This window comes from Cryptomeria japonica, chromosome 9 (assembly GCF_030272615.1).
Source record: "Cryptomeria japonica chromosome 9, Sugi_1.0, whole genome shotgun sequence".
Lineage (NCBI taxonomy): Eukaryota > Viridiplantae > Streptophyta > Pinopsida > Cupressales > Cupressaceae > Cryptomeria > Cryptomeria japonica.
The window spans coordinates 683,026,826-683,045,987 of record NC_081413.1 but is presented as its reverse complement, the minus strand read 5'-3'; the positions used below and the strand labels follow the sequence as shown (position 1 = coordinate 683,045,987).

The 19,162-nt window shown below is 41.9% G+C and overlaps 1 protein-coding gene across 2 annotated transcripts in view; it reads right to left on the bottom strand.

Annotated features, from left to right (window-relative positions):
• The window catches only part of LOC131073972 (DExH-box ATP-dependent RNA helicase DExH14), a 247,896-nt gene that overhangs the window by 192,703 nt on the left and 36,031 nt on the right, over positions 1–19,162 (bottom strand). The gene's annotated exons all lie outside the window — the stretch shown is intronic.

Below are 19,162 nucleotides of genomic sequence, written 5' to 3'. Positions count from 1 at the left end.
ACAAATAAGAACAAAACACAATTACCCTAGGAAAACCTCCTAGGAGGAAAAACCCAGCCAGAAAAGATCCTCTGATCTGATTATGGATTATATTCAATTTCAAATTACAATACTTATCTCAAATACTTGAAGAGGTCTGCGATGACCACTCTTAGGGCTGATGAAATCTTCAACAAGTCTGCATTTTCATAACCATTAGGTCTGCCCCTTTAGCACACCAACCAGCAATCAGGTTCATACACTAGATCTGCACTTTTAGTGCATCTTGATTCTGCATTTATGCTTGAAACTGGTTTGTAACCTTAGCACCTTGAATCTGGAGCAGTTCGCACTTCTTTATGATGGTATGTACTTGATGTTAGCACCTTCAATGGCAGGTATGATTCGCATATATTCCTTCTTCAGTCTTCGCATTAAGCAGATATATATTTCGCATGAAAGTATATTGTATTTTTATTGAATGAGGTGAAGATGTCCTTTATTTATATGTGGTGCAAGATCTAGTTAAGTCGGCTTTTACTTTATTAATAACTTTTAATTATTAATATCTCTTTAACCGAATTGCCTTACTAGTATAGGGTCGGCCCTATTTATGAGAGCACGTTACCTTGAGTGTGACGTGAGGATTTAGGGAGTGTCGTGAGAGAGGGCCCAACCCTACATGTTGAAGGAGGGGCCAGCCCTTTGGGCGGATTCCAATGTTGCCCAAGGCAATTGGAATCCGCCATTCCTACCTAATTACAATCAACACTCCATCTTAATTAGGAAGGAGAAAATATAATCATAATCTTCCATCTTGCACACAAGCATATAATGGAACTACATAATATAATCTTCCACCTCGCACACAAGCATAGACTGGATCCACCTTACATTGCCCGCAGAGGGTGGAGACGATCTTTTCTACCATCTTACATTGCCCGCAGAGGATGGTTAACAATTACTCTTCTCCCTAAGAAGATTACAATACCACCTTACATTGCCCGCAGAGGGTGGTTTGATACAACACAATGTATCACTTAGGTTGAGACTCTCTCTCAATCAGGGTTTCATTTTCCAAAACACCGAGTCTGTCTCTGAAGTACACAAACTTCACTTTGGATAGAGGCTTGGTAAGAATATCTGCAACCTGCTCATCAGTGCTGACATACTTCAGCTGAATGGCGCCTCTTTGCACCATATCTCGAATGAAGTGATAATGAGTTTCCACATGTTTTGACCTGTCATGAAATACTGGATTGATAGACATTTTGATACAACTCTGATTATCACAATGAATAACTGTAGGTCCCCAAGATTGTCCAAACAGCCCAGCAAGAAGCTTACGAAGCCACACTGCTTCTCTAGAAGCAACACTTGCTGCAATATACTCAGTTTCAGCAGTACTTACTGCAACTGAGGATTGTTTTCTGCAAGCCCAAGAGATCACTGCGGATCCTAAGCTGAAACAAATGTCAGAAGTGCTTTTCCTGTCTTTGACACTTCCAGCCCAATCTGCATCTGAATAACCTTCCAAGGTTATTTAAGTGTTAAGTGGATACTTCAGCCCATAACCAACTGTGTCTCGCAAGTATCTTAGGATGTGCTTGGCTGCAACAAGATGAACATGTTTGGGCATGCTCATGAACTGGCTTAGAGCATTCACTGCAAAGCATATGTCTAGTCTAGTGTTAACTAGATACATCAGTGATCCAATCAACTGCATGTACAACGATGGATCTGCAAAATCAGAGTTAGCTGCAGAAGCACTTAACTTCTTTAAGTTAGATTCCATAGGAGTAGACATAGGTTTTGTTGGCGGTACATATAAAAATTCCCCTTCTATATGTCGCCCTCTTGAGTCACGTCCCTATCTGGTCCTTTGGTTGCGTTGTGTGCTTTGAATTCCCCATGTAATCCAATCTTCGTTGTTTTCTTTAAGTTTCACTATGTTGAACTTGAACCTTTTAGGTTCAAGGTTCAAAGTTCAATGGGCATCGTATTTAAAGTTTGTCCTCCCGCGCAGCTATAAGTCTTCTTTAGTTTTTGTCGGTGTTTAGTATTGGTTGAACCTTGAACTTGAACCTTTTAGGTTCAAGATTCATAGTTCAATATTTGTCATGTTAATGTTTTTGCGGTGCGATTGTTCCTCAAGGTTCAAAGTTCGATGTTTTGATTTCTTTGAGATCATGTGACTTTTCATGAGGTGGCGGCGCGGATTTTAAGACATGATTGACGGCGACAGAGAAAGGGAATATTCTTTCTTTAATAATTTGAAAGTTGTCATTTATAGCAAGTATGGTGTGGAAATCCGTACTTTCCGATATGAAGTGACTTGCTATTAAATGCATGCTCGATCGCGATCATTTCAAAGTGATGTCGCACGAGTGAAGAGTAATGATGACAATTTGTGGTAATCATTGTTATCGGGAAAAAGTGTATAGTTAGTAATGTTAATTATCAATAGTTAGTTAGCCGACGGGTAGGTAGTTGGAGTCGCGACGGTTGGGTCGCACCCCTTCGGCAATCATATATTGTATCACCTCCGGGTGTTGTGGTATGTAATGTTAGCCGTGTCAGATGTAATGGATTGTGAACGACGGATATAATATGAACATCCTTTGACATTAATGGAAAGCTTATTCTGGTACTTCTTTTATATTTGCATTGTACATTGCTGTTCAATTTCTGTATTCTTCCTGTTTACCCAGTGAGGTAAACATTTGGCGCCGTTGCCTAGACGAACTCAGGAATGGAAGACACGGATGGCGCACAGACACAATGGGCCTACCCGTTGGTGAAGTAAACCCGGAGAACCGATGACAGCAAATTTTACGAGAATTTCATGAGCGCCAGGATGACGGACGTAGGGAAGACCGACAAAGGACAAATAATCCTTAAATTGTGAAAGGAGAGAAATAAAGAACACTGTTAGAAGCAGAAGAATTATGTTGATTGTATACAAAAGAATGAATTAATAAAGACGTGTTGTGTTTTGATTTATGTGTTGAGAAACATGAAATTGTACCACAATTAATGCCCAATTTACTGAATAAAGACAGAAATAAGAAATTAGAAACCGACGAGTGGGAGGCTGCGCAGAAGGCTTTGATTCTGGAACAACGTGTAGAACGTAGACGGAGGCTAAGGCAACTTGCCGAAGGACGACCTGCCGAAGGGTTGCCCGAAGGGAACCAAGGAGGTGTCACGGAAGGTGCAGAAGCCGAGGGGAATTTCTACGCGTCGCCAGACTACGGTAGAGCGAGAAGCCTTGAAGAGTTTCTGGAGGAAACTAGGTTACGGAGAGAACTAGTTGAAGAGACTCGAGATCGGTTCAAAAACTTATCTCTCACGCCACAAAGGGAGGATCACCGAAGGGAGCCGGGCACGGGTGACGACGAAGTGCCACAAAGGGAGGATCACCGAAGGGAGCCTGGCACAGGTGACGACGAAGGGGAAGTTAACCGCACGGTAGGTATAAGGCAGAACACTGTACCTTCGGTCACCACCACAGGAGACATCAGCGGCATCGGAGGAAGTAACCGCACGGTAGGTACAAGGCAGAACACCGTACCTTTGGTCACCACCACAGGAGGCATTAGCGGCATCGGAGGGAGCAGCACCGGAGGGCAGACACAGCCACAACCACCTCCAAGTAGACGATTTCCATCAATGGCGACCAAACAGAAGTTACCCAAATTCAACGGGGATAGCAAAGATGATCCCGCACGGCATTGCCGTACATGCGAAACCATCTGGACAGCCAACGGGGTGACTGACCAGGATGAATGGATGAAGCAGTTCCCCGCCACACTGAGAGGAGTGGCTATTGACTGGTATGCAGACTTGGATAAAACCAGTGTAACTACGTGGGATGAATTGAAGAAGGCATTCAGAAGGAATTCCGGCTTCTCCGAGATGATAACGAGATAGTTTCCGAAATCTACGGAACAAAGCAAGGAAAGAAGGAGACCGTACGGGTGTACGGGTGCCGACTAAAAGAGTTAGTCGGGAAAATGGAAAGCCAACCGGCCGATGGCTTGAAGAAGAGGTGGTTTGTCGAGGGTTTGAACCCTAAGCTACGACGGAAGATGAAAATTGTGCCTCCAACATCCTACGACGACGCATACAACCGGGCCATGGACCTGGAAAGTGAAAATAAGACGGCCAAAAAGAAGAAGAATAGACCTTCATCATCATCTGAAGATGATGACACATCGGAAGAAGAGAGTAGTAGTGACGAGAAGCCGAGGAAGAAAGTCACAGCCCTTCAAAAAGATATGGAAAGGATGTTAAAAGAATTTAAGACAATGAAGGGGACTACAAGTAAGGACGATGAACTATGGTGCACGGAGTGTAAGGAGAGCGGCCACACGAAAGGTGCCTGTCCCAAGAAGGCATTTTGCGACATCTGCCAGATTATGGGTCATTCTACGAAGGAATGCCCATACAATCTAAAGGCACGTAACCAGCAAGTGCTCTTTGCGCAGGAGCAGCCATCCACATCGGAGGCAAACAATAATGCATCATCTGGAGGATACCGGGACAACAGACGCGGCGGTGGAAGGAATAGCAACAATACCAATAACGGAAGCCGTATCCAGTATGACGTCAAGGGCCGGCCAATTATCCAATGTAGGGCCTGTAATCAGTGGGGGCACTTCGCCCGTGATTGCACGAAGGAAGCCACCCCTCAGCACCTCTGCCGTTGGTGTGGGCCAGGCGACCATGAGGACGCAAATTGCCCGCAGGCAGGGGTGAATCTCCTCAACATTGAGAAGGCTGAGAAGACTGGTGAGAAAGAAGTACTGGCGATCACCCGCGCCCAGACGAAAAAAGCCACTTATCCCGACCCCCGTACAGAGAAGGAGAGATTACGGGAGGCAAAGGCCAATATTGAACGTGAGATGACAACTGAACGACGGGACAACGAGGTGGCGAGTACATCATTCCGTACGGAAGTGGAAAATAACATCATTGGGAAAATATTGCAGATGGAGGTGCCGATAAAGGTAAAAGACCTTCTAGACTCTATGCCACAATTGAGGACTGCCATCCTCACCAATGTGCAAAGCACCGCATTGTCGAGTGCACCACAGGTAGGGGTTCCCGCCACCGCTACGAAGAGTACACCACAGGTGGAGGTTTCCGTCAGCCCTTCGACTGACCCGATGTTACTAGCCTTGAGCAGTGGTAGACACCCAGCTGTGGTAGAAATGGGTATCTGTGGGACCATTCTGAAGGACACCATTGTGGACGGTGGATCTGGGGTGAATGTACTACCAGAAGAAACATGGAAGCGGCTGGGGAAGCCCACCCTGTGGCCACCCACATTCAACCTGGTGGGAGCGGACCAACACGGCATTAAGCCACTCGGCCTGTTGATGGCCCAGCAAGTGACAATTGGTACGCAACCATTCTTGTTAGATTTCGTGGTCATTCCCTCGAAGAAGAAAGGCTATGACGCCATCCTGGGGAGAGTGTGGTTGATCAACGCAAGGGTAAACCACAACTGGAAGAAAAATACACTTTCCATGGAGAAGGGAGGGCGAAAATATACCATTGACCTACACACCCAAAATGTCGGCGAAGAGCTCGCCTCTTCCGACTCGGAGGACTCTAATAAAGGGGAAGGGGGTCCCGATGAAAGTAAGGGCAAGAACACGATGGAGCCGAACAGTGAAGGGGTGCTAGAATTGGAGGGATGTTCTGAAGATGAGAGATGCTCACTTAACGGGCTCTTCCATTGGCAGATGGAAGATTACGAAATGTTCCAAAGCTACAGGCTCGAAGTAGAGGAACCAGAGCAACCAACAGAGGTGTACCTGCCGGAATACAAAGAATATTGGAAGGGAGACGCCCCAAACCCTGGCGACGTAAATAATCCGAAGAGTGTCGGCACCGATTGGAACCCTGTGTGGAAGGCCGCAGCCTTCAAAATCTTTATTATCCTTCTTCTTCTTATGTACGGGAAGGAGGTCGTGGTCCCTGTAGAATTTGTGGTTCCAGGTCTTTCAATGACCAGTGAAAATAGATTGGCCACCAACGGGTACAAATTGAAACCTTACCACGCGAAGCGCGCAGGGGACCCGAGAGGCCAAACAGACACTCGAGAGTCCGGAGGGGGACCCGAGAGGATGGAAGGAGACTCGAGAGGCCGGGCAGGCGACTCGCCAGGTATAGGACCAAAACAGGAGACTGTCGAGCGAGGAAAACCGAGAAGGATGAAGGGCAATCCCAGAGACAGGGGACCCGAACAGACGACTTTCTAAGACATCTAAATTAGGAGAGGAGGAAAAAAAAAAAAAACCGTACGGTCGTATGACAGGCGACCGTACGGTCAAAAAAAAAAATTTAAAAAAAAAAAAAAAAAAAAAAGAAGAAGAAAGAAGAAAGAAAGAAAAACGAAGGAAAAGAGACCACCGTACGGTGGCACCACCAACGATGGACACCACCGTGCGGTGGCACCACCGAAGGTGGAACCCACCGTGCGGTGGAAGCCACCGATGGTGGAACCCACCGTGCGGTGGCACCACCGAAGGTGGAAGCCACCGTGCGGTGGCACCACCAACGATGGACACCACCGTGCGGTGGCACCACCGAAGGTGGAACCCACCGTGCGGTGGAAGCCACCGATGGTGGAACCCACCGTGCGGTGGCACCACCGAAGGTGGAGCCCATCGTGCGGTGGAAGCCGCGAAGGGCCGCGTGGGCATAAAGCCGCCTACCGAAGGGAAAACCGCCGAAGGAGATAAAAAGCTACCGAAGGGAAAGCCGCACATCCCGAAGGAGATAAAAAGCTACCGAAGGGAAAGCCGCACATGCCGAAGGAGATAAAAAGCTACCGAAGGGAAAGCCGCACATGCCGAAGGAAGAAAAGCAGCCGAAGGGAAGACAATCACCGCACAAATGCAGAAAGAACCAATTACACCGCACGAAGTAGGGAAGTCACCGCACGATTGGAGGTGGTATGGCGGGACATTACAGTGCCTAAAAAAAAAAAAAAAAAAAAACGACGACGGATTGAAAAATGATTCAATGACATCTGGAGCCTGGACACTGAAAATATTGGAGTGTAGAAGAAGGGTTTTTGACATCATAAAATATCACAGAAAAGCAGTGCGCCAGGGACTTTCATGGGGTTCTGAAGGTTGTAAATTGGTGTGCGCGGCGGGAGCGCACCTGGGGCGCTGCCCCAGGACCCCGCGGGGGCGCTGCCCCTCGACCCCGCGGGGGCGCTGCCCCTCGACCCCGTTGGGGGCGTTGCCCCCAGACCCCCAGTTTATTTTGGAGCTACAGAATACCACGGGAAGTGTTGTGCTTGTCCGTACTGTGAGAAGGAAGCCTGCAGCTAAGCATTGGCGGGAATGCCATAAGCCGTAGAGGGAGACGGATTTGGAGGTTGGGAACAAACAGAGTTTGAGGGAAGGCATTGCAGGTCCGCACAGTTGTATGACACCAGGGAGTTATTCAGTTCAGTTTTTAGCCTTTGGGGAGTGTGATGGCGGATTTGAGGTGTCTCCTAACATTTGTGCCAGCGGATTGTGGTCACCTCCAGGCATGACTGGTACGCTTTGAGGAACTCGGAGGATGTCTCGGCGGGACGTGAGGTTGCCGTGGTGGATGCATAGAGGGCTCGGGAGGAGCTGACCACCAGGTTGGAGGCAATAGTCGTGTGAGACTTAGTTCAGCGTACCCAGGAGTTGGATGCCGGGAGAGCAGCACGGGTGGCTATCGAGGACAAATTGGCTAGGGAGACCATATCAATTGAGTAGCAGTGGGTGGAAGCTGAGACTGAAAAACGTGTTTTGCAGACAAGTTTGGGTTAGGCATAGGAGGATTGTGATGGCCAAGGAAGCCATATTGGTGAAATCCGCACTTGAGCATTGGCTGGTAGCAGAAAAGGTTTTCAGGCGAGGACGCAGCAAGTGTATAAGATCTGGGCCCGACTAGCGTCAGTAGTTCCTGCCATTCATCTCTATTTTGTATTAAGTCGTCGGAGTCGACTTCTTTTCTTGGGGGGGATGATGTTATCGGGAAAAAGTGTATAGTTAGTAATGTTAATTATCAATAGTTAGTTAGCCGACGGGTAGGTAGTTGGAGTCGCGACGGTTGGGTCGCACCCCTTCGGCAATCATATATTGTATCACCTCCGGGTGTTGTGGTATGTAATGTTAGCCGTGTCAGATGTAATGGATTGTGAACGACGGATATAATATGAACATCCTTTGACATTAATGGAAAGCTTATTCTGGTACTTCTTTTATATTTGCATTGTACATTGCTGTTCAATTTCTGTATTCTTCCTGTTTACCCAGTGAGGTAAACAATCATGGGTAAGATGTTCTCGGCTTTTTAAATTGAGCAGTTGTCTTGTCGAGATTGTCATTTGTGAATAAGTTTTAAGAAGAGTTTTTGGAGCGGGAAGAAATTAGACCGCGACAGGGGTTTTGCACATGACAGAGGAAGGTATGTTCAACGACTTTCCTAATTGCTACAGTTTTTTGAAAAAGATCTGGGTATTTTGTTTAGTTGTTTGTTTCCATTTTACCTATTTTCTTCTTTGTCTGGGTCAATTGGGAAAAGATCACGAGTCAAGCATGAGGCCTACTCTGCCTAAATTAATGAACTCTTCTTCCCTCATAAGTTCCTTACCAGAGCTGGGTGATACAGCTTTAGTTCAATTAGATTTAGATGTTTTCTTAGAAAGAGTAAGGAACCCAGCCGTTGATTCTATGATGAAGGACATTGCACAAAGTGGTTTATTGGAAGCAGCCGCATTTCCCACAACTGCTCCTTGTCCCGAGTTGGTTTTAGTGTGTATGAATCACTATGATAAAGCTAACAGATGCATTAGGAAAAATAATGGTGAGGTTTTGTTGTCCATTGATAGACAGATAGTAATGGCTGCCATGGGCATCCCACATCGGGAACCCTATGAGGATTGGACTATTGGAAAGTCTTATGGAGTTTTTTTTGAGAAAAAGCAGTATTATAGAACCGTTATTGCACGAAATTGGCTTTTGAGGTTTCAAAAGGGCGGTTCAAGGTTGCTGAGACCATTAACCCGAGAGCATTTGATTCCTGGAATCAGGGATTTGGTAATAATGTTGAGCAGAGTTAAGGGAAATTCACACTCCTATTGGGAAGACTGGATGTATTTCTTCATCCAGGTCACTCTAGACAAAAACCAGTTCATTGACTGGGGAACCGTTAATGCAGAAAGGTTGCATGAGGGTTTGAGCAATTACCTTGGAATGCCGAATTTCTATATGTCTTCATATCTGTTATATATGCTAGCTTGTGTAAGGGGGTGGCCTAGACTGTTCCATGCAAAATGGGTTCAAGGTATTAAAATTTATGAGTATCGCCCCCATTTGACCCAAAAAGGACATGTTGATAATTACCTTCGCTAGAATGACATTTTTGCTAGGAGGTTGACTTTTGAGTTACAAGATAACTTGCATAGGAGAATGTCTGCAGAAGCGGTTGAGCTAATTAACATCTATGGTAGTTTCTTTACTCAATTTAATCACTTCACTTACATAAGGGTTGGAGGTTTTAAAGGTGAACCCTTTAGGCTACCTAGATATGTTTTAGACTCGTGTTTTGATTGAAGTTTCTAGGCAGTTAGCCTAAGTTGCAAAGGATTATAGTGAAGATTCTGGCACAAGTGGAATTTTTCCTATCGATTTAGGACATTACAGTTGTAGGTCTGTTTCTGATGCACTAAACCTTGAGTTAGAATTTAAGAGATTTCATTTGAAAACCTTTGTGAAAAGAGATAATTTTGACAGTAAAGGTTTTATTGCCCAGTATGTGAAAAAGATAATGCCTGAACAACATGTGCCCCAGTTGGAGGATTTTTGGGAAGATTGCCCAGATGAGTTTGAAGTGTGAAAAAGGAGTTGGTCCAGTTTAACTCTGAAACAGATTCTTGACATGAAATTGCAAATGGATACCTCTGGTGTCACTATTGATAATGAAGATGTACTGGACCTAGAATTCATGAGACGGGTACACAATGAACCCCTACCCAAAGTTGACTAGAGTAGAAAGATGGAAGATAGCATACAGGCACGCACTTTCAGTATAATTCGCAGAACAGAGAATTGGCTTAGGAGTTGCAGATTTCATCCGGCGAAGGCAACCAGTTCAAGAAACAAAAATGGAAAAAAGAAAATTGTAAGCAAAACCACTGTTTTAACTAACATCCCTGTTTCTGTTGCAGGAAAGAGGCAGGCTAAGATTAAAGAAGAAAAACTTGACTCTGAAGCTGCACATTCCATTGGTGGCCGAGTGACCAGGTCAAGATACAAGAAGAATTTTCAGCCACCTGTCGCTCATCTCATCCTTGATTTGGACGCCGAGGAAGTACAGGGCAATACGGCAACCCCTATTTCGGATGCTAACAAGGTCCTAACCGATTCAGATGCTACTATCCAGAATTCACAGGTGCTTGATATCCAGTTTAACACGAACAATGCTACACTGCCGCCTTCGGGAGGGCCTTCCCCCATGCAATCAAAGGAACTAACTGTGGCTCCTAAATGGTTAAGTGATTCAATTACCAGGAAAAGAAATGTGGTGCCTATTTCGATGTCGATAGAAGATGTTGTGAGTAAATGTCTGGGAAGATCCACGAAGCCTAAGCGGCTAAAAATGGAGACCATGATTGGTTTTGATGAAGCCACGAAACATTGGACCGCAGACATTGCCAAACCTACATCTGATAAGGATGTTGCCACCGCCTCAGATGTTGATTATACTATTGAGCGAGTTGATTTGGGGGTAGGAACCAGAGCAGTTGATGTGAAACATTTGGAGACTTCAACCAAAAGGATTATCTCCCGCACTTGGAAGGATGAAAAGGATAAAGCAGAGTTGAAGTAGAATTTAATGCAAATGGCTCAATACATTCATGCTCTGCAGAACAGTCCGCTACCATTGTCTCAAAGCTCTGTTCCCTTTAGTTCAAAATCCCCTGGTAATTAGAAGTTCTTTGATGAGGTTCAACGAAACAAGATGATTGCAGAGATTTTCTCTGAGTGGCTCACATCGATTGTGCATCAAGGAACTAATTATATATCTGATTTAGTTCAAATTTTTAAAGATGCTAATGAAGTAACCAAGGAATTGGATGCCGATTTAATCTTGTGGCATAAAGAAAAGACTAAATGGGCAGTGGTTTCAAAGCAAATGCATGACATTCAGCGCTATGGCTTCATGAATTTTCTTGTCGAAAGACAAGTGCCAGGGTTAAATGAAGATATAATGTTTATATGCAAAGAAAGCATAGAATGGCGTAACCAAATCATCGAACAAGGTCATAGCGAATTTGCCAGTCTACGAGGTGAGCTGACCACCCTGAGAACAACCATGCAAAAGGATTTGCGCTACGTAGATGTCCAGTTGCTTAAGGAGGATAACCAGACTTTGGAAGATACAGCAGAAATGATCAATCAATTCAGCAGCCACATTAAACAAATTAAAGTGGAGAAATCCCTAACTGTGGAAGATTTTACAAAGATTTCCAAAGTGTAGTCAATGCTCACAGTTTGCCTAGATCACTTGGATTCGCACAGGGACAAAGTACAGATGGTGAAGAGGAAGAAAGAACTCTGGAAGCAAAGGGTAATACACATCAGCCTACCGCATGTAACAGTAATTCAAGAGATCTCGAAGGTTCATCGAGAGTGGAGTGCAGCAAAAGCGGTTATGGAGTATGTCCAGAATAGCAACCCGAACAATCCGACTGAGACGGAATCGACAGCATGACTAGCACTGCTGGCAGTTATTTGCCAGCGAGTCTAGTTGTTTCTTTTTTTTAGTTATGCAGTTAGGGTAGTTTCTTATTAACTCTTTCGAGTTATATTTACCTTTGGTTAAAAACCTATTGGTCTGGCGACCTATTTATAAGCTTTGTAATGACTTTGTGGGGGTTCACTAAGTTTTTGAAAAACTATCTTTTTTAAATTCAGTTGAAAGACTTTGTGTATGTGGAAGGTTGATGATAATCTATGAATGAAAATCAAATGACAATTATCTTTTGACTTCGAATTTGTGTGTTTGATGTCTGAAATGTGATTTCTGTGAGAATCTATTTCAAGTAAGGATCTGTTATAGCTTTCTATGTGCGCAGAAAATTATCAGTGGAATTCATCTTTTAAGCTTTTCATTTTGTTTTAGTGTACATGTGAAGTTTGTCGGCTTTATACAAAGACTTATACATGAATCAGTGCTTGCATTCATTTGGTGTTGACTCGTAAATGCAATTACCTTTTCTATGCTTTCTGGTGAAAAGTATAATATTGGTTGTGTGTAATTTGGAGCTGATTGAATATCTATTAGAGGGAGTTGTACCTTAATTCAGAGGTTAATCAATATAATGATTTTCCAACTGTTTGGTGAAATTTGTCTTTCATTTCTCAGGATAGAGTATCAAATTAAATAAATTGTGAGAGACAAATCTGTTTACCAACAGGTTTACAATCCATCATTCTAAATCTTTTCAAAATATCAATAGTATACTTTCCTTGACTTAGAAAAATTTCGTTAGATCTTTGCCATACTTATAGGAAATAATGCATTAAACCTAAGTCCTTCATTTCAAATTCTGAAGCTAGTTCTTTCTTACATCTAATGATAAGTTCATCTTTACCAGTAAGAAATAAATCATCCACATATAGAACTAGAATTAACATTTCATCATTGGATAACTTAAAGTAGATGTTAGAGTCAACATCATTTTTACAAAATCCTAAACTTAACAAGTATTTATCAATTCTTTCATACCAAGCACGAGAGGCCTGTTTGAGGCCATACAGAGCTTTCTTCAATCTACACACATGAATTTCTCTATCCTGAATCTCATAACCCTCGGGTTGTTCAATATAAACTTCTTCCTCAATGACACCATTAAGGAAGGCAGTCTTAACATCCATTTGATGTAACTTCCAACCTCTAGCAGTAGCAATAGCTATTATAGTTCTAATAGAGGTATATCTAGCAACAGGAGCAAATGTTTTTTCATAATCTATGCCTTCCTTTTGAGAAAAACCACGAGCTACAAATCTAGCCTTATATTTTTCAATACTACCATCAGCATTATGCTTAATTTTGAATAACCATTTAGAGGAAACAACAGACTTACCTTTGGGTCTGGGCACAATGTCTCAAACATCATTCTTGATGATTGACTCATACTCTTCATCCATAGCAAGCTTCCAGACATGATGGTTCAAGGCTTCTTCAACATTGCAAGGTTCAGATTCAATGAGATTGCACATCAATGCAACGTAGTTGGAGAACACTTGAGGTCTCTTGGTTTCTCGAAAAGTGCCACTGGGAGCAGCAAATCTTTCGGTTTCTTGAATGGTGTTTCTTACCCAAAGTGGCATCTTTTTGGTAACAACAATGTCACTAGGTATATCAGTGGGATTCATAGGCTCTGGTGGATCATTATGTTCTTCTTGAGGTGGAGGTTCAACGGGCTCCCTCTGAATCTCAGGGTTAGTATCAACATTCATATCTTGATTGTCATTAACTTCATCAATAATAAAAGAACCTTTTGATTTCTTAAAGGCAATATTTTCTTCACAAGTAACATCCCTACTTACCACAACATACCTTTGACCTGGAATATAGATCTTGAAGGCCTTGGAGGATTCATTGTATCCGACTAGCATGCCTTTCTTCCCGGAAGGCTCCAACTTGGTTCGCTTTTCCTTGGCCACATGAACATAAACAGGACTTCCAAAAATTCTTAGGTGACTGATGTCCGGTTTGGATCCTGTGAATGCTTCTTCAGGAGTCATATTCTTTAGAACACGGTGAGGACATCTATTCTGAATATATATCGTTGTTCTAGAAGCCTCAACCCATAGAAAGGTCTGCAAATCTTGATCATGGATCATAGCCTTTGCAGCCTCAACAATAGTTCTATTCTTCCTTTCAGCAACTCCATTTTGCTGAGGATTGTATGGAACACAGAACTCCCTCTTAATTCCTGACTCAACACAAAAATCATAAAAGCTACCAGAGGTATACTCACCTCCATTGTCAGATCTTAAACATTTAATTCTTTTACCAGAGGAGTTTTCAGTCAATGCCTTAAACTCTTTAAATTTACTTAAGACTTCATCAGATTCTTTAGATGTCAAGAAGTAGATCCAAGTTTTCCTAGAGAAATCATCTATGAAGATTACGTAATAAAGAAATCCACTACGAGATGATATAGACATAGGATCACATAAATCAGAGTGAACAAGTTCTAGTTTATTTAGATGTCAAGAAGTAGATCCAAGTTTTCCTAGAGAAATCATCTATGAAGATTACGTAATAAAGAAATCCACTACGAGATGATATAGACATAGGATCACATAAATCAGAGTGAACAAGTTCTAGTTTATCTTTAGCTCTATTTTCACTTTTATGAAAAGGGTTTTTAACATTTTTACCTATAGCACAACCTTTGCATGTATTATCATGAATTTGACTGAGTTTAGGCATACCTTTGACTAACTTTTCAAGAGAGGGGAGTGCTTGATAGTGTAAGTGTCCAAGTCTTCTATGCCATAGCTCACAGGATTCGGGAGCCTCATTAATGAGGGCTTGAACAGGGTTAGTAAAGAGATTATATAAACTATGATATCTATCATCAATTACACGAGTAGATTTCTTAAGCCAAGCAAGAAGTTTTCCCTCAAAAAATGCAATTTGATAATCTTTATCTTCTAGAGCAGAAATGGAAATAAAGTTTCTTTTAATTCCAGGAACAAATAAGATGTCACTAAGGTGAAGTGAAATACCAGAGTCTAAATTTAAAGTAGTGTCAGAACCTCTTACCGAATATCGAGCATCATCACCAATTACCATGTGAAGACTGGTATCATTTTCTACTAAGTCTGAAAGATGATCACGGTAGCCTGTGATGTGTCTGGAAGCACCACTGTCAATCAGCTATGTATTACTGTCTGTGGAAATGATGCTTGACGGGGCAGAGATGAATAAGAAGTCATCATTTTGTTTTGAGACTTTATTTAGGTTGGCTTCTCTTTGAGTAGGATCATTCTGACATTCTTTAGCATAGTGACCAAATTTGTCACATCTGAAACATTGAACACGAGAGATATCTCTTGGTTTCTTCCAAGAATGCTGAGAACTAGGTGGTCTGAATTCTCTATTTCTCTTTGGATAATGCTTCTTCCAATTTCCACCTTTCTTGCATTGGGCTGCAAGCATGTGTTGATCATCTACATGAGGACTTTTGAGTTGCCCCCTTGTGATAAGGCGTGACTCTTCTTGAATGCAATCATTCTTAAGGCGATCAAGGGTAGGTAACTCAGTTCTACCACTTATGGTTTGAATAAAAGACTCCCATGAGTGTGGTAAAACATTTAGGGCAATCATAACAAGATCCTTGTCTTCCATGTTATGTCCAATTGTACCTAGTTGATTCTTTAGTTCTGAAATTCTCATAAAATAAGAAATAACAGAATCTTCTTTTGACATTTTGATATTAAGTAATTGTTGTCTTAAAGTAATTGCCCTACTGAGATTGTTAATTTCATAGGTACCTTGTAGATGACTGAATATTTCCCTTGCAGTAGTGAATGAGGCAATGGAGGTGACTAGGTGGTCTTTAACTGAATCAATGAGAAGCTTTTTGGCCTTGACAGCATCCCTTTTGAATTGTTTTAGCTCAGCTCCATCCGTAGGTTCAGTTAGCTCTTTCGCTTCTATAAAGTGAAGAAGATCTTTTTCCTCTAGAGCCACCATGATTCGAACCTTCCATGTAGCAAAGTTGAGATTTCCATCAAGCCTATCTTCAACTTTCAGCCCCATTGACCTGACCTGTGGATGAGACAACAATCTGGAAATAAAGGAGTACTAAATTCTGAAATCTGAAAATTGATCTAGCCTATAGCTCTGATACCATGTTGATTTTTATACTTTTAGATTAATATAAAACTCAGAAATCAAAATTTAGTTTCTAATTAGATTGTTTGTTGTAAAATTTAGAGATTTCTAGATTTAGGCATAACATAGAAATGAACAAATAAGAACAAAACACAATTACCCTGGGAAAACCTCCTAAGAGGAAAAACCCAGTCAGAAAAGATCTTCAGATCTCTGATTATGGATTATATTCAATTTCTGATTACAATACTTATCTCAAGTACTTGAAGAGGTCTGAGAAGACCACTCTTGGGGCTGATGAAATCTTCAACAAGTCTGCACTTTCATAAGCATTAGGTTTGCCCCTTTAGCACACCAACCAGCAATCAGGTTCATACACTAGATCTGCACTTTTAGTGCATCTTAATTCTGCAATTATGCTTGAAACTAGTTTGTAACCTTAGCGCCTTGAATCTGGAGCAGTTCGCACTTCTTTATGATGGTATGTACTTGATGTTAGCACCTTCAATGGCAGGTATGATTCACATATATTCCTTCTTCAGTCTTCGCATTAAGCAGATATATATTTCGCATGAAAGGATATTGTATTTTTATTGAATGAGGTGAAGATTCCTTTATTTATATGTGGTGCAAGATCCAGTTAAGTCGGCTTTTACTTTATTAATAACTTTTAATTATTAATCTCTTTTACCGAATTGCCTTATTAGTATAGGGTCGGCCCTATTTATGGGAGCACGTTACCTTGAGTGTGACGTGAGGATTTAGGGAGTGTCGTGAGAGAGGGCCCAACCCTACACGTTGAAGGAGGGGCCAGCCCTTTGGGTGGATTCCAATGTTGCCTAAGGCAATTGGAATCCGCCATTCCTACCTAATTATAATCAACAAGGGAGAGGCCAAGAAATTTCAAATCTTTATCCATTGTCAATCACTCCACAAGCTTACAAGTATTTTCCATTTACCTACCACCTATATCATCATTTTAATGTTATCTCAGCTATCCAACGGATCAACAAAAAAATTGACTAGATTGTTCCTTTTCTTTTACTCACACTCAAGTCACAAGGTGATTTCTCCAACTTCTATGCACATCATGGCATCAAGCATCAGCGTACCTGTTGACGTGTATTTTGTACACTATCAAACACAGAATAAAATACCTAAAGGTACCTTATCCTCTCTTGAGTAAAGCCTCTGATTGCTGAAGATATCGCGAAAAAGGATCAATCAGGATGACTTCAAGGTTCTTGTATGTAGGGTCTCTACGTGTGGATAAGCTCTCTGTGGTATGATGTGATTTGCTGGAATCACAAGGGGACTTACATTTGATGATTGAATGTCTGATCTGCTTTGAATATTGCTGGAATACAGGATCCTACTAGCTTTGATTTGAAAAAAGGAAAAAAAATGAGGGCGAGGAAAGGATCTAATTCTAATACTAAGAATGTAGGAGCAATGAATGATCTTTGATGGAATTCTAACTAAGTCTTGTTTTGACATCGCAGGACCATCTCCACAAGGCTAGTGCGATCTTCGAAGGAAAGCTTTATGATGTTCAAATCATCACTGCAGGCATAGACACCATCAGGTTGATGCATATCAATGAAGAAGCGACAATTGAAGTTAAGCTTAAGCTGAATGATTCCAGTTGACTACGCAAGGCAAGTCTGCAATCAACAAACTGCTAGTAGTATGGATGTACGAATTCCACCATCGATCAAGCACATTTCTTCCATTTATCTAATAACATGAAATCAAATATGAGAAGTATAAAGACCATGCAAATTGTCGAATCGACCCATAAATTTCACCATTTCTTCAATGAAGTTACAAGTCTTTTACAACAACATCTTGGCAACAATCTTTGCCTTCTCTCTCTACTCTACTCTAATTGCTATTCTAATCACCTTCTAACTACTCTCTATCTGCTTCCAACTTACTCTAACTATTCCTAATTTATTGCTAATTCCTTTTACAAAATGAAATGCCAGGGCTTATATAGTGCCCTCAATACAATTCAATGGCTTAGATCCATTCGAGATCAATGGCCAAGATTTTACAATGAAAACCCTAATTAGGGTTTGTTACAATCATTACATAACATTTAATGCTCAACCAATGATAAAATTGCATTGCTTGGACACATGTCCTCTCTGGAAAAATCGACCAATGGATAGCCGGGGTAGGTACATCAGAGTTTGTGCCACCTTCCATGAGTTAGGTACATTGAATCTGGACATGCTGAGGTGGACCACACTGACTGGAGAAGTGATGACTAGGATGCCACCTTGTCTGACACTTGTAACTTGGTAAATATTCAACATGATGTTGTTGAGAAGCTAGCTTTAATTAATTCTTCTGGAACTATCTGCTTCTTCAACGAACCCTTTGCTTTGACTTCTTGTGTCCTTGATTTGCAGGATGATGATGTACCTTGCCTTGAAACGCTGGATTGGAGGAGGCCGCCCTTGATGAAGTTGATCCAAAGAAGGCCGTCCTTGTCGATGCTAGGCTGGATCGAAGAAGGTCGTCCTTGTCCTTGCTTGATCGTCCTTGATGAGATCTCCATTTGATGCCTACACAACATTTCAAAATTAGTAACATGATTTTGCAATGAATAACTAGATTAGAGATTAAATTTAGGAAACTTCATGATAAGTCCTTGAGTTATCATTTCCTAAAAAACGATTGAGCTATCACAATTCAAAATTTCAAAATTCAAACTTTAAGGCTATGACGATCAAAATTCAAAATTAAAACAAGGGATCTTGCCATACCTTACTTGAGAGCTTAACTCTAAAATGCAAAAATGAAGAAAATCGCCTAGGCAAAACTTAATTCGAAGCTTCCCATGTGATCCCTCTTCAAATGAATGTCCTCCTTATCAATTCGCCACCCTTGGGGTCTTTGATGTGATCTTTAATGTCTTTGGCAAGTTCGCCTTACTTTAACTTCAAGTTCGCACTCCCTTTGCTAAACTCGCACTTCTCCTTTATGAAATTCACTCCTTGTAAATACAAATCGCACCTCTCTTTGTCTTCTCCAAATCGCATATGAATGAAGGTGAAATGATGATTTGAAAATGAAATTATCACCTTCCCTTTATAGGCGCTTACCCCATGCATTACCTTAGGCCGACTTTTGCAAAATAAGGTAATTTAAAAGCAATTTTAAAATAAAACCAAAGGCCGACTTTGTAAGAATAAAACAAGTAAATCCAAGCGCTCCAAGTTTTCATTTAAAATAATAATTAATTAATTAAATG